Source organism: Mus musculus, chromosome 3 (assembly GCF_000001635.26).
Source record: "Mus musculus strain C57BL/6J chromosome 3, GRCm38.p6 C57BL/6J".
Classification (NCBI taxonomy): Eukaryota; Metazoa; Chordata; class Mammalia; order Rodentia; family Muridae; genus Mus; species Mus musculus.
Genome location: NC_000069.6, coordinates 13,588,717 through 13,613,620, shown reverse-complemented (window position 1 = coordinate 13,613,620; position 24,904 = coordinate 13,588,717). Strand labels below are relative to the sequence as shown.

Below are 24,904 nucleotides of genomic sequence, written 5' to 3'. Positions count from 1 at the left end.
TGGGGTCTGCCACAGAAGCTCTGTGGCTCCTGCCTGTCCCAGAAGTTGTTAGTTTCTGTAGTCCACACTCTCACCTGTGCAGACTAGTCTTGGCAGGATCAGGGAACTAAGATGTCTCTGGCAGGTGCTCTCGCCAGAATGATATTTTCTAGATTCATCCATTTGCCTGCAAATTTCATGAAGTCATTGATTTTTAAATAGCTGTGTCATATTCCAGTGTGTAAATGTATCACATTTTCTGTATCTATTCCTATGTTGAGGGACATCTGGGTTGTTTTCAGCTTCTGGCTATTAAAAATATGGCTGCTATGAACACAGTAAAGTATGTGTCCTTATTACATATTGGAGCATCTTCTGGGTATATGTCCAGGAGTGGTATAGTTGGGTCCTCAGGTAGTACTATGTACAATTTTCTGAGAAACTACCAGACCCCACCTGGGCATCCATCCCACATGTAGACACCAAACCCAAATAGTATTGCTGATGCCAGGAAGTACTTGCTTACAAGAGCCTGATACAGCTGTCTCCTGAGAGGCTCTGCCAGATCCTGACCAGTACAGATGTGGATGCTTGCAGCTAACCATTGGACTGAGCTCGGGGACCCTAGTGAAAGAGTTAGGGGAAGAACTGGAAGAGCTGAAGGGGCCTTAACTGGTTGGTATCAATGGGAGGGGAGGCCATTGGTACTGTGAAGGCCGGATGCCCCAGTGTAGAAGAATACTAGGGCAGTGAGGCAGGAGTGGGTAGATGGATTAGATCATAGAAGCTGTGTATGGAGGGGATGTAACAGCGGTTTTGCAGGAGTGGGGATAAATGCATAGACATATATGCCATAAAGATATGAAAAATAAGCAAGTTGCTGCTACAAATTTACAGAACTCTTGCTAAAGAGTTTCAATTGCTATGAAACTTTGAAAGAAGAATTACTTTGGAAGTGTTAATATGACAATTTTGTTTTATGAATAAGATCAGATACAAAGTTCTTTCTGCTTTTTTGGCTTTATAGTTCCTGTGACAGCTCTTCTACTCTGCCACTGCAGTTGGAAAGCAATCACAGATACATAAGAAAATCAAATATTTGTGCTGATGTTCATAAATGTTTTACAGAAACAGGCATCAGGACATCAGGACAATTAGATACACAGGCCTTTCTGGAAGACCTATAGTACAGAGAATAAAGTCAAACAATGAATGATGTTTTATATTCTCCTTAGAGTGTATGTCCATGCCTCTCTTCACAAATCTTTCTATTGACGGCAGAAACCTTGCATTTAACATGCTTCTGTTCTCTTAGCTACATTTGAGCATGACATAGCATGTTCACCCCATTTACTTGACGGCTTAAAATCTTACCCAATTTTTGCCAGAAAAAAAATTAATATTGAACTGAAAATCAATAGTAAACGCCAAATCCCTTAAAAGCTCTACAATGATTTTGCAACCTCAAGTGAAAATACGGTTTTCACTCTAATACTTTCAAAATACTGTTCTGTTATGCTTGCTGCAGCTTTAATCATGGATTGTTTAGGAACCTCTGGGCATTCTCCACACATTTTCATGTCCCCTATATCAAAAAAGACATATGATGTCAACAAGTTTTTAAGCATGACAGTAGACATCTTATGAATACAGGAGGCATTTTCCTATAGTACTTAACACCATAGACACATGTCTGTTTCAAGCCATGTTCAAATAGACCCAGAACAAAAACTGCATTTCAACACTACCTTACCAAATAAAATCAGCAAAAGAACAGAAAAGTTTATATAAATTGTGATCAGTGTCCCAGAATGGAGCTGGTCTATCAAATAGTTTACTCAATTGACAACACAGAGTAACCATCAGTATTAAGAAGAAATTACCTTAAAAATAAGTAAATGGCATAACAATTTATATTGTGTAGAATTCGCACCAGAACTCAAAGATTAATCATTATTTAAAAGCTATCTCTATAGAATGCTTTTACAAAGTAAAACTGTCATTCAGGAAGTAGAAGCCACTTTGGGCACTAACTGAGTCCTACTGGAACTACTTAAACTTAGCACTAGCCTGGTAACAGAGACAACAAAAATAATAATGGGAGTGTGGCATGGAATTCACATTCATTTTCATCCACTGGTAGTTAAGAGTTTGTCAGATGTCAAGCAAAAAGGGAGATAGTGAATGTCTTTTAGACTGTCACTGTATAAATACAGAACTTCTTAGTGATGACATATTCCAAAACCAAAATTGCCACGGGAACACAGAAATGAAAAAAAATGTCAAAAAAGCAAGTGGAGCTGACAATATCAGAGGAATGAGCATAGGACAGTTACACCATTCTTTGTAGTGATTATCACCACACAGAGGCTACCAGAAGGAAGGAACTTACATAACTGAAGAAGAGAAAAAAAATCTAAAGTTCAACAAAAGAAATTGGCTAAAACATTAAAACACAGAATAATAATATGGCTTGATGATGAAAAGATGACATGTGATTTTGACAGTAATTAGACTCAGAATGAGAAGTAGCCTCCCCTGACAGCACGAAATATGCCAATGAGGATTTGGCCACTTCCACTTAAAAGTCGCACAACAAAGTAATATGGTAATTTTAAAAGAAATTGCTCTGCCAGTACCTGGCAAATACAGAAGTGGATACTCACAGTCATCTATAAGATGGAACACAGAGCCCCCAATGGAGAAGCTAGAGAAAGCACCCAAGGAGCTGAAGGGATCTGCAACCCCATAGATGGAACAACAATGTGAACTAACCAGTACCCCCAGAGCTTGTGTCTCTAGCTGCATATGTAGCAGAAGATGGCCTAGTTGGCCATCACTGGGAAGGGAGGCCCCTTGGTATTGCAAACTTTATATGCCCCAGTACAGGGGCATGCTAGGGCCAAGAAGCAGGAGTGGGTGGGTAGGAGAGCAGGGCAGGGGGAGGGTATAGGGAACTTTCGGAATAGCATTTGAAATTTGAAATGTATATAAAGAAAATATCTAATAAAAAAAGAAAAAAAAAGAAAAGGGATGAAGGTTGGGTGAAGTATTTATGCACATTGTACTTCAGTTTAATGGAATCAGGATTGCCAGAGGACATGACAGAGTGACAGGTGTAGAGTAACTAGAGCCTTCATAAGTCAGGACATGTACTGCTGAAATAAGATTATATGCTACATGGATAGGCATATCAGTAAAAGCATTATGGATGCAACACTCATAAGCAAGATAGCAGCCACAATGGCTGGAAGCCAGATTACCTGAATGGGATATTCGCTGGAAGTTACCCTGTGCTCTCCTGAACTGAAGACAAGTAGCAGAGACTAGGAAACTAGTAATCCTACCACAGCCCCATCAAATAAGAGAAAGTGAAGCATTATACTAGCAGCCATGGGTTAGTTCATGAGGCTGATTCTAAACGAGGAACGTAAGGCACAAACATTCTAAGTGCTGGTACTAGTAAATGTCTCTAAGCTACGCAACTACTCGGAGTTCATTTTGTTTCTGGTATACATCTATACTTAATGCAAGCTTCATTCACAAGGTAAAAAAAGGAGGTAAGGAAGAACAGAAGAGGGAGGGAAGTGACTTAATTGGGTTTAATACTAAAACAACTTAGTAGAAAAATACTTTAGATAGTCAATAGTCTATGGGTCGTCTGTTTGTACTTGACTACGCCAAAGCTATAATTCATCCAAACATATTTTGTTGTTGTTGTTGTTTTTGGTTTGGTTTGGTTTTTGCCTCCCATATGTCCTCAGGTATGCTGTACAATCCAAACATGTCATAAGAGACTGAGAAGAAAAATACTTGAGGATGATTCTCTCTGGTGCGGTGACATTCTAGCCTCCTTTCTAGCATGCTAACCCATGCTTTCTGGAATAATTGCTGCACTGAGTTACAGTGAGGAAGTCTTCAGTTGTGAAATGGCATGTTTGCCATTATACTGACATGGCATGTTTGACATTATAACTGACACGACACTTGTTTGATGATGGATGATGCCAATCAGAACTCCAAAGAAACTTCACTTTCATCACAAGAGTCCCTGTGTGGTCATAAACAATCTATAATTGTCTTCATTTGGCTTATTTTAAAGTAGTTGATTTAGAAATTACTTTCAAGTACATTCAGCTAGAAATTAGTGTCTTTAAAGATTTCACTCCCCACTCTGTAACTTTTTTTTTAAGGTCTTACATCTTGTCTAAGAAATGGAGTGATTTTGTTGAAAGGCAATATACTTTTTTCAAAAAACAAACCTTTCAATTTCTAGGAATAGCTTTTGCAGTAACCTATTTTATCTAAATTCTTCTATCAAACTTTTATTCAAATTAGAAAAACAAAAAATAGAACTATATTTAGTGCTACTTTCTTAGACTTAGCCCAATTCACATCATATTATGTTCCTTTGTATAAAATATATTTAATTTTGTATATGTTTTTTGTTTTCATGTTTCTGACTTTTGCCTGAAGCTTGAAAGGTTTTACTTTTTAAAGTATTTATGAAGTATTAAAATTCATGTATTATTTACTGAAAAGTAAAAAAAAAATCACGATTCATATTTTCAAAGCCCTATTAGAGATAAATAAGGAAATTACAGTGAATAATCTATAGTCATGAATCAGCTATGTAAGACTGTGTCTTTGAGGACTAGTAATTCACTACTTAGAAATAAAGGAAAGCCCGTTAACCCTGCCCACCCGCCCCTTTCTCTCTCTCCTACATTCTTCTCTTTCTACCAATATTTCCCAATTTCTCATCAGGTTTGTTTTATATACTATAGCTGTGTTTAACCAAGCATCATATAACCTCTAATTTATAGACAGATCCTTGACGTTTATCATGATAGCGTTTTCCCATATTTTTAGTAGTGTAAGATTATGGATTAGGACACCCAGTGAAAGCATCCAAGTGGCACTAAACTTACCTATGGAGGAAAACAAGTTATGATGAGATGAAGATGTGAGCATAGGAAATATTAGCTAAGGGTAGAAATACAGTGACTAATCAAGTATGATCAAACTATGACTGGTATACTCATCTGTACCATGGGATGGCATTTTGGGGCAGTGCTAACTGTGAAATGCTTAAATGAATATCTAGGTTTGCTCTAGCCTCACAAAAACTAATCTCAATTCTACATTTAGAAAGTCAAGAAAGCAAATCTCTGGTTATAGCAGCCTCTCAGGCTTTAAATGTTGGCTCTGTGAGAGATCCCCATATTCCCAAAGAACTTCTCTTAATCTGATTCTTCATCTGTGAATGATGGAAAATGTCCAAATCAGATTAAATGAGATATTCTATGTAAAGATTTTAGAAAAGAACCCACATACATAAAGTGAAAGAAAACCATGTATTTCATTCATTTTTCAAAACTTTCCTCTCATCTCCTGCATATGGTTGTATTTTTTCTTAAATTATCTCTTCCCTTCACATGCCCCTCCTTCCATGCCAGGTTCATTTTTTGTCAGAGGAAGGAAGAATATTGAAGAGTGTCCCATGTGATCTTGATAAAAATGGCCTGGTTATTTTATGGAACATTATACAAATATCCAAGTACAATGACGTGCACTGCTGCCCTGAACACTGATACCTTCTGATTTCTTGTCTTCTAAGTGTGTCCAACTTGTATAGTACTTAAAGATATGTGTTAGACTCCAAATATAATAAAAACATCACTTTTTCTATTTTCTTTTCTATTAGTTTTTAAAGATTTATTTATTTATTTTTATGTATATAAGTTCTTTATCTGTTTTTATGTCACATTTTATGTTTTTCTAGGGACATGCATGTTAAGGATGGTTATGTTTTAGAGTTCATAATCTCTCCTTTTAATTAATTTTATTTATTTATTCCTTTCACAACTCAGTATCAGTACTCCCTCTACTCCCAGTATCCTCTCACACAAATTCTCCCCCATTGAACTGTCCCCATGAAGACCACACTTCTAATTTATTACATATGTACAGAGGGCCTGGGTTCATCATTTCCTAACTGTTTGGTTGGTGATTCAGTCTCTGGAAAGTCCCAAGGGTCCAGGTTAGTTAACTCAGTTGGTCTTCTGGTGGTGACCCTGCCCTCTTCATGTCCCTTAATCTCTCTTTCAGCTCTTCCATAAGATTCCCCAAGCTCCATCTAATGTTTGGGTCTGAATCTCTGCATCTCTTTCCATTGGTTACTGGGTGGAGCCTCGCAGAGGACAGTTATGCTATGTTTCTATCTGCAAGCATAACATAGTATTAGTAGTGTCAGGGATTGTTTCTTATCCATGGGCTGGGTCTCAATTTGGGGCAATCACTGTTGGCCATTCCCTCTGTCTCTACTCTATCTTTGTCCCTGCACATATTGTAAGCAGAACATAATTTGGGCTGATGGCTTTGTGGGTAGTTTTCTGTCCTTATCCTTTCACTGGGAGTCCTGCCTAGGTACAGGAAGTGATTTGTTCTCTTTGTTTCTAATTGATATCATCCCTGAGTTTTATTATTCCCTGCTGTCTACTTCTGGTTTTGTTTGCTGCTGCTGGTGCTCCTCCTCCTCCTCCTCCTCCTCCTCCTCCTCCTCCTCCTCCTCCTCTTTTCCTTCTCTTACCCCCCCCTCCTCCTCCTCTTCTCCTCCTTCTCTTTCTTCTCCTGCTCCTTCTTTTACTACTTCTTCTAGAGCCTTAGTGTCCCATAAGTTTGAGTGTGTTGTGTTCACATCTTCGTTGAATTATATAAAATCTTTAATTTTGTTCTTTTTTAATTCCCTGACCCTGATCATTGAGTAGAGAGTTATTCAGTTTCCATGAGTTTGTAGACTTCTGCAGAAGTCCAGCTTTAATCTATGGTGATCTGATATGATACATGGAATTATTTCAATCTTCTCGTATCTGTGTGCTATGTAACCAATTCTATAGACAATTTTTTTAGAAGAATCTGTGAGGTGCTCAGAAGCTGTTTTTTTGTTTGTTTGTTTGTTTTGTTTTGTTTTGTTTTTGTTTTTTTGCGGTTTGGTGAAATGTTCTATAGATCTCTGTTATGTCTATTTGAATCATAACTTCTATTACTTTTGTTATTTCTCTGTTTATTTTCTATCTTCCTCAGTGAGAATTGGGTGTTAAGATCTCCCACTATTAAAAAAAAGATCTCCCACTATTAATATGTGGGGTTCCATGTGTAATTTAAGCTCAGTGGCACACAAATGCTCAGAATTGACGTGCCCTCATGGATTTTTTTTCTTTAATGAGTATGAAATGGCCTTTATTGTCTCTTTATTAATTTCATTTCAAAGTCTAATTTATTACTCCACCTTGTTTAATGGTTCCATTTGATTGGAAAACCTTTTTCAAGCCCTTTATACTGAGATAATTATTCTTTTTGCTGAGATGTGTTTCTTATATACAGCAGAATGATAAAATCTTTTTCCACACCCATTCTTTTAATATGTGTGTTTTTACTTGGGAATTGAGTCCATTTTTGTTGAGAGATATTAATGATTAATGATCATTACTTCCTGTTATTTCAATGTTGGTGGTGATTGAGTGTGTGTGTGTGTGTGTGTGTGTGTGTGTGTGTGTGTGTGTTTCTTCTATTGTTTTCTTGAGTATAGTTAGCTTCCTCGAGTTGGAGTCTTTTTCAAGGTATCTTCTACAGGTCTGGGTTAGTGGAGAGGTATTGTTTGAGTTTGGCTTTGTCATGAAATGTCTTGGTTTCTCTACCTATGGTGATTGACAATTTTGTTGGGTTTATTAGTCTGGGCTGACATCTGTGGTCTTTTTGTGTCTGCAAGACTTCTGTTCTGTTCAGCTTTTAGACTCTCAGATGAGAAATTGGGTACAATTCTGAAGGTCTGCCTGTATATATTATTTGGACATTTTTCTCTGCTGCTTTGAAAACACTTTCTTTGTTCTATATGTTTAGAGTTTTGATTATTATGTGACAAAAAGATTTTCTTTTCTTGTCCATTCAATTTGGTGTTCTATAAGCTACTTTATATTTACAGGTGTCACTTTCCTTAAGGTTAGGGAAATTTTCTTCTATGTTCTGGGTCCTTGTGCTGGGATTCTTCTATTTCTTCTTCCTCTTTCTCTTCCTCCCCTTCCTCTTCTGCTTCTTCTCCTCCCTCTTCCTACTCCTCCCCATCTTGTCCCCCTCCTCTCCTTCCTTCTCCTCCTTCTATTCCTATTATTCTTAGTTTTGGACTTTTCACAGTGTCCCAGATTTCCTGGATGTTTGTGTCATGGACTTCTTAGACATTTTATTTTGTTTGACTAATACATAGATTAATTCTATTGTATGTTCTACACCTGAGATATGCTCTTACATGTCCTGTATTCTTTTGCTCAGGCTATATCTGCAGTTCCTGCTCTCTTTACTAGGTTTTCTATCTCCAGGATTCCCTCAGTGTTTTCTTTATTGCTCCTATTTCCATTTTTAGGTCTTGGACAGTTTTATTGATATCATACCTTTGCCTGTTTGATTGTACTTTCCTGTATTTCTTTATATTTATTTGCTTCCTGTTTTAAAGGCTCTACCTGTTTGGATATATTTTCCACTATTTTCTTAAGGGATTTATTTATGTCCTCTTTAAATCCCTTATCATTTTTATAAAATTAGATTTAAGGTCCTCTTCTTGTACTTCAGTTTCATTGGAATATCCAGGGTGTGTTGAACCAGGATAGCTATTTTTTGGTGATCCCATATTGCCCTGGGTTCTGTTGATTGTGTTCCTACACTGTCCTGTTTTTCCCTTCTGTTGGCTAGATCATCTTGATGACAGCAGGACTTCTTAGGAAGGTGGCAGATGCAGTGTGACAGACAATGGATGTCAGAGTACCTTACTTACTTACTTACTTAGGCAAATGCCACTCTTTAGGCTGTATCTCAGATGGATCACACTCTGCAGTATGTGTTCCTGTCATACCCACCTGGTTTCTCACACCCCTTTTTTTCCTTCTAATACAATATAAATTAGGTGCTTTTATCATCATGCAAATGATCATTTTCCTCCAAAATGCAACTTTGATTAAGGAAATGTAGATTAAATTGAGATATGAAAAAAATTGGAAGATGCTAAATAATGGTACCAAGGTAAGATCACAGTGAATCCACTTAAGAATTACTTTCATGACTGGGATTTGGATTTTATTTTATTTCTAGAAGTACCTAAATTAGTCAGTAACTGGAATCAATCTTAAAAGAAATAAAAACATTGTAGCAATTTTAGTTACAAATATGAGGAATTTACTATTAAATTTCAGCTTACTAACTTCAATTCACATGCACAAATCTGGTAAAAACCTCAGCTAGGTTTGAGGGTCAGTCTATGTTTCAAGCTGGTTTGTTTTGGAGTCCACAAAGGTTTCCAGGGGGAGGAAGGATGCTCTTCAGCAGAGTTCCTCCAAACAGGGGAGCAAGGCCAGAGCTAAACAATGGTGCTGAGGGGATGACACCCAAGTGCACCCTCAGTAGGTTGCCAAGAGAACTTAATCTCTTATCAGTAGCAGTGCCTCTCTTTCTTTCTTATTTTCCTTGTCTAATACTCATTATGTCTAAAATTATAATATTTATTTCATCTTTCTCCTGGGCATGACATATTCTTCTCTAATAAGTCTGTGTCTTGAAAGTCTTTCAATCATAATCCACTGTAACTCATTGGATGCACAGTGGTGCAGTTGTGATGAATCAGGAGGGGAAGTTCATTATGCTGTGATTACATTTCGATACTGTATTAGTCCTGAAACCCTAGCTGTGATCTACCCTGTGTCTTTTAGTTTCTGTCTCTTACCTAGAGGAATGGCAGAGAATACTTTGACTAAAGGATAGTCTATCCCAAGTGAGATAAGAAATATCTGTAACATTCTTTAACCTGTAGAATGAAATCAATTATCAATTGATTCTGGAACCATTTCATAATCATTATTCTTTGCTTATCACTTTAGAAAGAATGAGCAACTCTGGAAGTAAAAGCCATGCAAATATATAGTCTTCTTCCAGAGAGCAGTTCAGGGAGATTTTCTCTTTTTAACGTTCTTCCTTGGGATTCAATCACTTTGCAAACTTGCCTTTTAAAAGTGTCGACTAATTTATGACTCTCATGACTTCTACTTGATAAGAACATATATTTTAGATGTTTCCTGTCTAGAAGCACCGGTTTCTTCAGATTTCAACACAGTAGTTGATATACAGGAAGGTCATTCATATTCAGCCTGCTTGGTCTTTGCTCACTGTGTGTGCAAGGGTAATAATTATATGTGTTTTAGATGTGGAAGCTAAAACCTATATGCTCCACTGTTGCTTTCAAACTTGTGTTTTCCTTGTTTTCACTAGCATTGACCTTTTCTCACACCCCTTCTTTTTCCTTCTAATACAATATAAATTAGGTGCTTTTATCATCATGCAAATTATCAATTTCCTCCAAAATGCAACTTTGATTAAGGAAATGTAGATTAAATTGAGATATGAAAAAAAATTGGAAGATGCTAAATAATGGTACCAAGGTAAGATCACAGTGAATCCACTTAAGAATTACTTTCATGACTGGGATTTGGATTTTATTTTATTTCTAGAAGTACCTAAATTAGTCAGTAACTGGAATCAATCTTAAAAGAAATAAAAACATTGTAGCAATTTTAGTTACAAATGTGAGGAATTTACTATTAAATTTCAGCTTACTAACTTCAATTCACATGCACAAATCTGATAAAAAGAAAAGGAGTAAAATATTCAGAAGGGCATTGAAAGTACAGAAGGCATTGACCCAATAATAGAAAGAGGGAACTGCATTCACATCTAGAGCAGCTGTTATATAGTCATTTAGTGAATGGAGAAACAAATGCTTGCCATTCATTTTCAACTTAAAAAGCAACTTTAAATATAGATTATATTTTATGTCTTTCATATTTGTGTTCAATTGTGATAAAAGTGTTAAAGAGCCAATAGACACACACACACACACACACACACACACACACACATACACAAATTTATAACTGTATTTGGAGTGAAATTTCTCTGAGTTAAAGTCAGTCAAAATGAGCACAAGTTTTTTTATAAGAATGGATCCATATTATTATTTGTGCATGTCTATAAATGCAAACATATATAAATACTCTCTCTCTCTCTCTCTATCCATATATATATATATAGAGAGAGTATATACATACATATATATATATACATATATATGTATATATATATACTACTTATATATGTCATGTGCATAACTATTATATATTTAGGTAGGTACATAATGAAAAGAGGATGAAAGGGAAGTGCAATGTGAAAGGACAAATGAATTTGATAGATGCATATGCTTTATTCTCAAGTTACTACATTACAGAAATTTAGAATTCCAATGGCATGCACTAGCATTCAGATGTACAGAAAGCATTTATACAAGCCATGATTTCTGGACACCATACACTTTATTTAAGAACTTATGTACACTGACAACATTTACCTATTTCAAATAAAAGACTTCTCGATACATATCTATTTGAAAAAATTTAGAGCAATAAAGGCAACAGACGTAGCTGTATATGTGAGTTCCATTTCTCCAAATGATCTTAGAGAATTTGAATCTATTCAAACAGAATTCTTTTACGACTAACTCAGCACAAAAGATATATTTTCTTCAGTTTAATGACAATAGGTTCTGATCAATTTTAGAGCTAAAATAATTTTAAAAAAATGCTCTTTCACCTTAAATCATTTTATTCTTCCTGGGCCTGTAACTAAACATGTCAGTTAAGGATTTATTTGTATTTGGCCATTCTTAGAATTTCCTAAAGACATAGCTCTTCCCTGTGATGATAGGAGTCCTAGTGGAAAAGATAGGTAGCAAATGCATGTGCTGCAACAACACTAAAGGCATCACAAGTCAGCCGCACTCAACACACTGGAGAAGAGTCACACAGAGGCTTTTATTCGTAGCCAAATGCTATTCACATTCACTCTAAATTCCCTACTACTATTTCCAAAGCAAACACAACATGACACTTTGGAAAAACCTAGCAACTCTTCTGCAAATTTTCAGAACTAAGTTCAGTACTGGAACAGTTTTCCTACAAAATCCTGACAAGTACTCTCCAACTTGGTATTGTGAAGCAATGTAATTCCTCCATTTGAACTTTGAATGGAAATAAAAGACTTAACCTACGAATATAGAACTCAGAAGAGACTTCTTCAATATACATGTTCTACACCCTGAATCATCTGTACAGTGGGCTAAGAATGGTTCCATAATAACACCATAGGCAGATTTCAAATTTATTTAAAAGGACATCTCTTGATTATCAATTTTAAAAAGTTCAATATTTCAATATCCTTACTTCTGCTAATGATTAAACCAAACTGATAGTAACAGGCCATTCTAATATCCACAAATGAAGCCTATAATGTTTCTTAAAGTAAGAAAATGTAATGAATTATTTTATTGGCCTAATTTCATATAATTACAACTAGGATTGATATGCTAGCTTCATATTGTTTTCCAATTAGAATATATTGCCATCTTTTTGCTGTAAAGGGCTCTATTAACTTATTTTTGGCTCATTTTATATTACCTCATTGCTATCCTACTGATGAATATTCTCCAGACTGTGCACACACACACACACACACACACACACACACACACACACACACACGGTAGGCATTTTTACCAACAAATAAGTGTCTTTGATCTTCCTGATTAAATGGCCAGTGATAATAAAAGAAATGAAGATTAAAAATGTGCAAAAGAGCTGAGGAAATGGTTCAGTAATAAAATACTCACTACATAAGTATGAGGTCCATGTATTGTATCTAGTTAATTATCCCTGTGTCTGTACTGTTAGACGAGGGGTAGACCGGAGCAGCCAAAGAATCATAGGTCTTTAAGTCTAGTATATGCAATGGAGAACAACAATGATATTTTGTATCAAACAAAAAGAAAGGTAGGGCTTACATCTGCAGTTGTTTCCTGACTCCACAGAAGCACTGTGGTAGGTGCACACCTACACAAAAGCACCTGAATGCAAACATGCAAAGGACTGAAAACAGACACACAAAGATTAAGATTAGGATGCAAAATTATAATTCCATTTCTGAATATTGTAAGTGACATAGAGAAAAGAAGCGCCATATTATAGCTTTTCATAATTATGTCGGGGTTCTTAAGGGAACATATGAGTGGAGAGATCATCCTCTTTCGGCAGAGGTAGAACACAAACTAAATGCTGTGCAATGGTAATAATAGAAATCAGTAGAGCAAAGCTGGCTGGAGCTCAGATTGCTAAGGGCTAGGATGGGTGCAGTATAGATGCAGCTAGACAATTAGGCTGGTAATACAAGTTAACAACGTGGTTCCTCATCTGAGTTCTTTCAGGGAGGAAGGGCAGCTTACATAGCAGGGCCCAGTCCAAGCATAAAGTAGCCTATGTGGGTCCAGAGCACTGCGCTTGCTTTACTGGTATGTGGTTGCCTTTCTGAAGAATTTTGACTTTAAGGTCCTGCCTGACTCCAGAACTAGGGTACGAATGCCAGCATGAATAAACCAGAAAGCTCAAAGTGAAAGGGAAGCAACAAGGCATGGCATACTCTCAACAGCAGTCCCTGGCATCTAATTATTAGATTATGAAAAAATTCCTTTTGTTTAATCCTACTAGATTTTATGCCCTTGAGTTTAGAGGCTATGGTCTTTATCTCTGACGGGCCCAAGGATCTAACAGTATTTTCAACCCCTCTGCTGCATCTCGTAGTATGAACGATGACTTAATTTAGAAGCTAAAGATTTGTGCAGCTAAAGCCTCACAGGGTTGTGCTTGGGGCTGATTTTCATTTGCTTCTCCCTGCAGCTCTCCCTAGATGCCTTTTCACATGGGATCGTTATGATGAGGAAGAAGTGGGCACTTTTGCTTCTATGAATACTAAAACTAGCTTGGGAGGGCTTCTGAGAATACCTAACCTAATTAAATGAAGTGTTATTAAATTTTAATTAATGTATGCTATTCTGAATTAGTCCAATCCGTGACGGTGCCCAGGCTTTGCAATGGCGACAAAAGCATCCGGAAATCTCCAGGGACCCCAGCTACGGTTTATTTTTAAAAGCTCAGTATATTATTTTTCTACTAAAATAAGAACACTCCTCCTTGTTCCTCCCCAGACCATGGACTAATAATGTTTTACATGTGAAGAAATGCAGTCTTCTAAATTTCCAGTTCTTGAAAGCTTCTTGGTTCAAACATTGACTCTAAAAATCTGAATGGGACCAAACTGCTGGCCATGCGGCGATAATAATAAACAGACCCATGAGGAAACAACCATGGTTTATTGTTGAATAACAGTGAAACTGTTATGCTGTAGAAAATATGTAAAACTAAACAATAAATCACCAAGATTTAATCAGGTCTAAAAATTGTTTGTATAATAAGAGGATACTCTCACTTTGTATTTTGTTAAATTTGTGTATGAACTAACATTTTAATACAGTTATGTGTATAAATATTAACTTCCCTTAGCTTATGAAAGTTTAATTTATCTTTCTCATTTTCAAGAATAATACTGTATAATACTTTTTGAAGAGAGTCTAGTAAATGAGTCATTAGAGTAGGAAGCCTTACCAGTAATTTTCCATTTCTTTCATAGGCAGTATATCTAAAATGAATGTATCTTGTAAAGAGTTAAGTAGGCTTTAGATAAAGATACTAAAGAATAAATGAATCAGCAAAAATGTCACAGATGCTGTTTCCAAAATGTGACTTTGCAAAACCCTAATAGAAGCACGGACTTTAAGTTCATCCCAATTGTGCGATTTATTTATACATATTTTACCAACTTCTATTTAAAAGAAGCAACTTATGAGTTCTGCACATATCATTAGTCACAAATATGTTGACATCCCCAGAGCAAAGATAATTTTAGAGAGAATTAGATTATTATATTTCACTCAAATACTGAGACTTAGTATTATCAGATTTTTCTTAAACATAAATGTGATTTGACCTTTTTCTGTACAGAAATTTAGCCTGGGGTCCTGTGTGTGCTGGACCACTCACTGCTTTACCCCTGAGCTATGCTGATGGGCCATTAAATGGTAACTCTGGCCCTGACTTTTAATTAAGCACAATTATCAAGGTAGTCTATGATTGTCATTAAAATGAGATATTCAAGGTGATAGACAGTACAATTTCAATTCTGTGTGTTTGATTTAAGGAAGGAGAAGGGAGAATGACAGGTTTTTTTTTTTTTTTCTCTCCAATCAAATATTCAACCTTGGGTGTATCTAGTGCAGCTAGTAATGGCCTTCCTGTGGTTTGTGTTTTTACAAAAAGTCAAGGTTTTCTGCACCAATATTGAATAATTAACTGATCTAAGATAAAAAACCAATTCAACAAATTATTCATTTGTCTGATCATTGAATATATTCCCCTGGAAAGAATAATACTCACATGGCTAAAGTATTGGGAAACAGGAGGGGATAAAAGCCTTTAGCACTCAATTTTCAGACCTAATATTTCACTACTCACAGGTTGCAAATTTTCAGTTTTTGTATACAAATTTAGCTATTTTTACATGCAATGAATACTGCAAATATCATTTTTATAAAAATTAATTTTGTAAAGATGATGCAAAATTTAACAAACTCTTGGCATGTAAATTAGACTAACTGGGGGATTACTCTACTGTTGCGTTCTCGTTGAGAAGTCAATTCTCCCACTCCTAGACTTGTATCACTGTGTGTGATCAATCTGAGAATCCTAAATTAATACTGGATTCTTGCCTACAACGCTGGACATCATCCGTTGCATGTAATTTTAAACACAGCCTTGTTCCTTGCCAGGTGACCGCCATATGCTCTCCGATCCACCACCGCTAAGGACTGCTCACCCAGCTCCCAAGGCTACTTCAAGAAGCTGCTCTGGTCTCCCTCAGCTCCAACAAACGGCCAGCTCTGATGCTGTGAAGGCAGGGAATTGTGCTCCCTTTCCACCAGCCAACAACTCCCTGGCTAGCTCAGCCAGTGTGTGCCCCAGCTGTGCCTTGTCTCCTGAGTCACCTGGGATGGAAAACATGAGAGAGAGATCTAACACTTTAAAACCAGCCAGATAACACAACTGCTGGGCACAAAATCTATTGCCCTAAACTGATCAGCTATCCTATATCAGAATTATACTGGTGGCAGAGGCCACAACCAGTTCTAGTTGCCCCCAGGCCTTACATGGTATCCTGCTCCACTCCTCCAAGTCTTGCCAAAAAACCCTTGCTCTATCTCTTTTTCTCCTCTTCCTCCTGGGATCTGAAAATCCCCCCCCCTTTTTTTTTCTCCCAGCGATTAGCTTCTTCCGTCTTTATTGACATAATCAAGAAACAGTTAGGGAACCAGATTTTAGTACCAGCTCCTCCACCTACACTACACATCAGGTTCTGCAGTCCTCTTAAAGCAACCTATAGTTGCCTAGGGTGTAGGTTATACATATCTAAGTATGTATATAAGAAAAATCATAGGTGTGAATTAAAAATAAACTCTTCTTTTCTAGTACATTGAAAAATATAATCTTTTTTGTAATGTTATCATGCAGATATAACTGTACATTTAAGAAAGTTATTATGTATATGCTGATTTCAATAACTGTTGAAAAACTTGCCACTCACCTTTGTAGGGAATACATAGATGTAATTTCAAACTTGTCCATAAGAGAGTGACTTTAAACCCATTTCATATGACTAAGAGCCAGTTAGTTGTGTGAAGTGTTTACTTTTTTAATTGATTTTTTAAAAACCTTATTCTTGCCGGGCGGTGGTGGCACACGCCTTTAATCCCAGCACTCGGGAGGCAGAGGCAGGCGGATTTCTGAGTTCGAGGCCAGCCTGGTCTACAAAGTGAGTTTCAGGACAGCCAGGTTTATACACAGACTTTGCTGATGCAAATCATCTAAGTAAGCGAAACTGCACGGATATCCTCGGCTTTTGTCTCTTTCGTTCTGGGCTGTTATACCTGTGGAGCATTGACAGGCAGCTGGGGATCAGAGCGCCAGTCTTCATGCTTACACAGAAAGCACTTGAGCCATCTTCTGTGTCTTCTATGTCTTCAGTTTTCCTCCTGAACAGACAGTAACTTGCCTTCTTTCATCTTTTATTACTACTTCATGCTACCTTCCTTGTCTTAATCCAAATAGTACAACTTACATTAAACGGTTGCAATAAATAGAGTTATATGATGCTGTGAAGATATGAAGATCACAGTAGCACACATTTAACACCCTGCTGTTCTTACCATTTCTCAGAGTATGCAAGGGAAGGGGTCAAGAGTTGCATATTAGCTTTATATGTACTTTTGATCGTATTTATTCTTCCAATTTATCTGCACTAGAAAATAAACTCACACAGCCCAAAAGTTAGAAAATCTGTATATTTTAAAGTTATTTTTTTATTTGCAATTGCTATTCCTTTTATCACACTCACACAGTAAAATATATATGATGTTTCCATGTGGCCTCTATATATTCTTTTCAGTAAATTTAGTTCAGTCATGTTTCCTAAATAACTTTGATGCCACCATTTCCTGAGTATATTGTTTTTATTTTATATAAATGAGCATGTGTTAGTGAATAAGTGTCAGCTAAATAACTAGATAAATTATTAAAAAGAAGAATCAGTGGGTGCTAGATATACACATGAGACTTTTATCTCTGTGTGTTTAAAAGTTTTTTATGAAAACTATTTGCCTTAAACAAAAACAGCTTTGATTCGATTTTCACATGAACAAATGTTTGCTTAATAATTATTGCTTAGATTCTTGAATAAAATAATGAATGAATAAATGAGTAGCAAACTTATTAAATTACTTAGTCACTCATGTATCTCCAGTATTTATAGCTTAAAAAAAGAATTATAACTGATTTCTAGTTAATCATATAGGTTTTTTTTTTCCTCTGTTAGGTGTAAGTACTTTGACAAACCAGCATTGTAACATTGTTTCCCAAAAGACATGAAAAGGTACTTTGAACAAAACAGATGGAAAGAGATCATGAATTTAAGTTACAACTAAGGGAGTGGGTACCATCAGATAGGCTGGAAGGAAGACAGGGAAGGGGAAAATAATGACATTATAATTTAATTTTAAAAGTATCCAAGGAGCTAAAGGGGTCTACAACCCTATAGGTGGAACAACAATATGAACTAACCAGTACCCTGCAGAGCTCGTTTCTCTAGCTGCAAATGTAGTAGAAGATGGCCTAGTCGGCCATCATTGGGAAGAGAGGCCCTTTGGTCTTGCAAACTTTATATGCCCCAGTACAGGGGAATGCCAGGGCCAAGAAGTGGGAGTGGGTGGGTGGGGGAGTGGGGGGGGGTGGTATGGGTGACTTGTGGGATAGCATTTGAAATGTAAATGAAGATAATACCTAATAAAAAAATTAACAAAAATAAAATAAAAGCTATTAATTTAAAAGGATGTAACTTGACAATAAAGGTCTTCCTTGTTCTTACATAAAAAATAATTTGAGTTTAGAAACTGCCTAGTGAGGTCACCGTAAGGTAAATGCATATTTGGTACTCTCTGGGGTAATAGCTTTCAACTGCTGCACACAGACCATAGCTTGGTTTCTCACATGGTGTTAGTATTCAGTTTTGATTATTTCACAGCCTCCCCCATTTTATTTTAATGGGATCAATTTTAACATAAGAAAAATATGATAATATATAAAAATAAAGATATGTAGAATTAAAGAAACTTGAGACTTCTTTAAAATTGATACGCCATTGAGAAAACATGAACTAGGTACTCTTCTTAAAATGTGGTCTGCGTGTAGCACCATGGCCGACCTTGCTTTGGGCTCTTAGCCCATGGTTGTACCTCCTTTATACAAAGCAAACAGAGCAGCATGAGCTACTTACAAGAATGCATTCTATATGGAACAGGACAACGAAGCTGCAGATACCCCGAAGTTTTCAGATTCATTTTTTAAAAGGAATGTTAAAAATCTCAGTTGGAAAGTTACTGAACTAAGTCATTGTGTATTAATTTTATAGCACAGAGTAGTACATAACTACATAAATGTACAAATTCAACTTTGCACTTTAAAATATTAAAAACTAATTAAAATATTTCTAGCAAAAAGGGAGAATGTGCCTTTAATTCTGTTAAGCTGTATTCAAAACACAAATAGAAATACTTGTTTTGTCATGTGTTTATTTGTGCTACCTTTATGTAACCAACAGACCAAAACAATTATTATTATTGATAAGAAAATAGAACATAAGTTGTAGCTGTGTTCTCCGTGATAGAATATGACATTATACTCTAAGGAGGTCTGCCTATATTGTGTTTTAGTTTCAGGTCACACATTTCTCTTTTAAATTTCTTAGCATGGTTTAATGAAAGACTCCTAAATACCTACATCTCTCTCTGATTAGCTATCTTAGAAAACTAATTAAGTAATCAATAAACAGAACAGGTATAAGTCAATAGAACTGCTGATAAGAATGCATGATCTTCAACCTACTACAACACAGTTGTCAGCAATTACAGGGGAAGCTATATCTTAAAGTTCATTAAAGGCACACTTGTAAAGCTATTAAATGTTATCTGGGAATGTTTCCATACTATTTATAACAGCTTTTTATTACTAAGTTTTAACTCAGAGTTTATTTTTAAGCAAAATATTAAACAGATTGCAATGTGAACCTCATTACAGAAGGCTGTATCTGTCACTAATTTATTTGTTGATTAGCATATACTTACATTATTTATACTATGCTGCAGACATTGTTTTACTCACATGTACAAAAGTTACAATGAGAAGAACTCAGCCCTCAGTAAGGCCTTTGTTGAGTGAGACAGACTCATAGAAAAACTTCATTTATAATGGTGAGATCAAACTATGAAGGTACTCTGATCTTAAGAAGCATGATGGTAATAATATATTAATGTAGCTTTAATATTAAAACAACCTAGTTCATAGATTCCTTACCGTATAAAGATAAGGATTAACATTTTTCATTAGGAGTGGTAAGGTGGTGTCAATTACCCTTAATTCCAGCACTCTAGGAGAGCCACTCAGGTGGTCCTCTGAGTTCAAGACAGCTTGGTTTACAGAGTGAGTCCCAAGGCAGTCAGGGGTAAGCAGAAAAATGGGTAACAGTGTCTGGAGGAAAACCAAACCACAAACAAAAAGATTACCATGATATATTTTGAGGCAAGCCAGGGAGGTTTCACAGAAGAAAGAAAGAAAGAAAAAAAGAAAGAAAGAAAGAAAGAAAGAAAGAAAGAAAGAAAGAAAGAAAGAAAGAAAGAAAGAAAAGTTAAAATTTCTGTTAGCTGCACAGTGGTAGTGCACGGCTTTAATCTCAGCATTAGGAAGCAGAGGCAGTGCATCTGTGATTTTAAGGCCAGCCTGGTTTACAGAAAGAGTTCCAATATTCCGAATGGCCATCACCACACAGAGGAAACCCTGTCTTCAGAGAAAATAAACGATCTCTCATGTTATTTCTGGGATAACTTCAAGGGTCTAATATTTGATCTTGGCAAACCACACATTACTCTGCCACAGATCTTTATAAATGGCCACTGACACAAGGACACTGAAGAATGTCCCCTCTGAATTCACACTCAATCACTCATACATTTACATTGTTCATTCTGAACTGCTACAAACATATCTTCTCTCCAAGTGTAAAACTATTGAACTCATTCCTATGTTGTCATATTCCATATAAATAGCCCTCCATTGACTGTGGGACAAAACTTATTTTCATTTCCCAAGATATGCCCATTGAACTTGAGTTGGAAATTGTCCAGAGTCACCAAGTTATCAAGATCTGCATGGCACAAAGAGAGAAGTTGAATTCAGGAACCTAGAGAAGTTTGCAGAAGTCAGAGGGGAGAAATACACAGTCTGGAGGAAGAATATGTTTGAATAGGGCAGCCCTGTGTGAAGTTTGTTCTCAAGAAAAGAAGAACAAGCAAGAGTACTGAGAAGCCATTGAATCAACAGGAAGAGACACTTCCCAATAATCACTGCTTTAGTGACAATGTGCCAGACCCTTATGGAAAATGGCATCAATTCTCTCATGTGAAACCTTAAACAGAAAATCCCTGCTCTCAGTGAAATACAAAGTTATCAGTGTGGCCCTTCAGTGTCCTAGCTGTATGGTTAGTGCACTTCATTAATTGTTCCAAATTTTAAGTATTTCACTGAACAATAATATTTCAAAACATTAAATGCTGAATATATTGTGCATATTTTGGAAATTTATGGATTTACTTGAATAATGGGGATGAATATATAGATTTTAAACTTTGTTACTGAAATTCTCAATTTAAAAATGATATATTTTACATAGATAAAATTGGCTTTTATCTTTGCAGTTGACAGATTTTATTAAATTTCCTTTGAAAAAATTAACTATTCGGGGCTGAAGAGACAGCTCTGAAATAAAGAGGACCTAGATTTAGTGTTTGACAACATGTGAGACCTAAAATTATCTGTGGGTCTATGTGTTTACAATAGAGTACAATATGACTGGAAGGGTCACAAACAATTGGCTAAGTTCATAGTACTTTGAATGAATTCTCTCCTATTTTGCTGGTTTTAAGTTCAGTTAGCGAAATGTTGGTTACCCCAACATTTTAAAGAAGAAGAAGGAGGAGGAGGAGGAGGAGGAGGAGGAGGAGGAGGAGGAGGAGGAGGAGGAGGAGGAGGAAGGAGGAGGAGGAGGAAGGAGGAGGAGGAGGAGGAGAAGGAGAAGAAGAAAGAGGAGGAGGAGGAGGAGAAGAAGAAGAAGAAGAAATTATACAATATTGAGGGATAGCTTATCTGTCCATTGCTTTGTGGAATATCTTGGCTGTCCATTGCTGTGATTCACTGAATTCACATGGGTAGGTTTCTGATTATTTTTCTCCCCTGGCATCTTGCATAGAACTTTCTGGTACTGTAAGAACAAGCACTCAAGGAAGAGATTTCCAAGTAAGCTTTAACTCAAATTATCCTTTACTTGTCTGAAGTGTGTTGTCTCTTCAGCAATACAGTCAAACCTTCATGTTCTGGGAGGCAGCTGGGGATAATAATGATAACCTATATTATTTTAGGAATCACCTGTACTCCCCTGACATACAATGAAAAGGAGGTGTTCCTTGCCTGGTACCAGGGCTTGTGGAAATAGCCTATGCCTCTTGGGGAAAGTGTTACTCTACAGTTTAGCATAACTCAGTTTAACACACTCCGTACAAGTATCTTTAAGTTAGCTTACAAAACAATGTTTCTTTATAGCTTTTTCAAAAGTCCTTAGTGTTACTTATCTGTCCTTCCCTCTCCCTTTGTATTACTCTCCATCTGCCACCTCCAGTTAAAATCTGCCCCCTCCATTTTTCTCCATTTCTTCCTTCACATTACCTGTAAATAGAGCTATTAAATTCTATCAATTTCTTCCATGATCAATCCAAGCTGGTGTTTAAAAATTTAGAGTTTATATTCAGCCTTTTCAGGTATACATGTGAAAAGAATAATACCAATATTTCTATAAATGTGTAGTCAACAAATCATATTCAACATTCTGCTGACTCATGATCCGATGAAGTACAGGATTGGTGTCCCTAGCTGACTTTTATATCCAAACTGATCATTTGAATGGTTTAAGATAAGAGAAACATATATTTATTCCAGATTTGTATAAGACCAAATGTAATAGAGGAACTTTATATTTCTAATATGCCTAGAGATATACATCTCAGTCAAATAAATGTAGGAAAAAAATTGTCTTCTGCCTTTGGGATTGGGTGAAAGAGATTTTTTATGACTCATAATATCACATCTTAACATGCAGCACACTGGAAATGGAATAGCATAAATAACATATAGATCCTTGGGCATTTTCTAGCAAAGGGGAGAGGAATATGGTAAGCAGGGTGAAATGTCACAGCTGTACGGTATATGTGCCCTGGGACTTAAGTGTGTGATCTAAAACATTGCTCACTGAGATAATTCTGATTACTTGAGAATCTTTTAGCTTTGAATTATCTCATCTGTGTTAATTCTCTCATCTACATTTAGTTTTAGGGGAATATCCATGGATTTAATAACCTCTTCATACAACTTCCATTAAGTCCATAGCATATGCAGGTTATGATTTCATATGGTACACACCAGTGACATCCTTGACAATGTACATGAACATATATGTGCTTGTTATGTAGTCACAAAAAACGCTCTTCCTTCATAGACTCTCTGAGGCCAATTACTCTTTCTCCTACCTGAGAAGTACTCTCCACTATTATCAGCAAAACTTCTTTATTTAAGTAACTTGTCCTTATGAGGTTCAAATCTCCAACTGCAGGAAAGAAGCCCAGTTCATGTTGCCATATTTTAGATAGAAACTTCATAGTTTCCATCCCAATGAAGTTGTTGCTGTCTATATTCTCCAGTCCATACAAGATCAAGATGAACAATGAGGATGCAAAGATTGGCAGCCATGGAGGAGAGCACTGGGTGGAACAGACAGAACTTGCAGATAACAATTACTAGGAAATGGAAGGTTGTACACAATTGTGATAGATTTATTTATGTAAATGTATGGGTTTGTCCTTACTATGACATAATTTGCAGGCTTCAGTATAGAAAAATGGCATCTAAAAACAACAAAAAAATGTATGGTCTATGTAGAATGAGAATAGAAACTCTCTACTATGGCACTCAGCTTGTCCATGGATAACCAACCACCCATCACTGTTTGTAGTAATATTCAGTTGATCCCTCAGATGGTAATAAGATAGCTCTTATTCTTAGAACCCCTCACTCTAAGCACTTTACTTGTTCTTTGTGGCAACAATTTATAATCAATGATATCTTCAATGTGAAGAATCAAGAAACAGTTGAATCACCTCCGTATCCTTGACTTCTTCTTTCAGCAAGTTCTGGAATATTATAGCAAATCCTACCCAATTCTAGTGAAGATCTTCTACTCTGACAAACGTGCTATAAATCAAATTTTCAGTTATTGACAAACTCTGACTCTAAGTTCTCTGGCTTAAAGATATAGTCAAATATTCACAAGAAAGGAATCTCCCTTGCTCAGATACAGAATATATTCAGCTTTGGCAGATTAAACATTTGGTAATGTTTAGATAAGAAAATGCTTGTGACTATATAATCCTACCATACAGTTTCTTCAGGTATCTGTCTACCATTATAGGACTTGCTCATGCATGTCTAGATTTCTTGGACTTCTGATTTAGAACATTCTAATACTCCTACTACAAATAGCTGCCCTAGAGTTTCTACATGCAAAAAACTGCAATGGCAGAAAAACTGGATTCTTGCCAGATTTTTTTCTTTAATCCTCCCCTCCTTCTCCTCTTTCTTTTTCTTTTACTATATACTCTTAGGAATGAGTCGGGAGCATGCTTTCACAACTAGTTTTCCACTCACCAATTCAGCCAGTAGGGATTGGTAAACACCTTCCCCACACAGTTTCAATGCCAGTAGAAATATGATAATGTTGGTATCTTTTTCTTTTGTAATACTGAATTTACCTAGAGTTAAGCACTGCTGACTATAATACCATACACATCCAAGATCAAACCTCAATTTCTGTTACTATCATATATATATATATATATATATATATATATATATATATATATATATGTGTGTGTGTGTGTGTGTGTGTGTGTGTGTAATAGAAACATGTACACACATATATTTTCACATGCATGTCATTGTTTATTAGGTAGCCATCATGTAATTAAATAATCATAATTTATCCTTTTCTACTTCAACTTCATTTACAACAAAACAAAATTGTCAATTTCATTACCTTTTTTCACCATCTTAAATGCTAGTGACATTTTCTAAGTACCGACTTTTGAACACAGCAACAAAATAAATCAAAAAAGGAGAAATGTGAGTATAAAAATTCTCATTATTCTTAGAGAGACACAAGAGGGAGGAAACTCTTGCTATTT

General features: G+C 36.2%; 1 protein-coding gene and 1 long non-coding RNA gene across 9 annotated transcripts in view; one reads left to right on the top strand and one right to left on the bottom strand.

Annotated features, from left to right (window-relative positions):
* Positions 1-16,482, top strand: part of 4930539N22Rik (RIKEN cDNA 4930539N22 gene) — a 55,727-nt gene extending 39,245 nt beyond the window's left edge. The window contains exon 4 of the long non-coding RNA NR_040598.1: positions 15,785-16,482. This is a non-coding gene — a long non-coding RNA (RIKEN cDNA 4930539N22 gene). The remainder of the gene's footprint in view (positions 1-15,784) is intronic.
* Positions 1-24,904, bottom strand: part of Ralyl (RALY RNA binding protein-like) — a 710,633-nt gene that overhangs the window by 568,667 nt on the left and 117,062 nt on the right. The window lies entirely within an intron of this gene.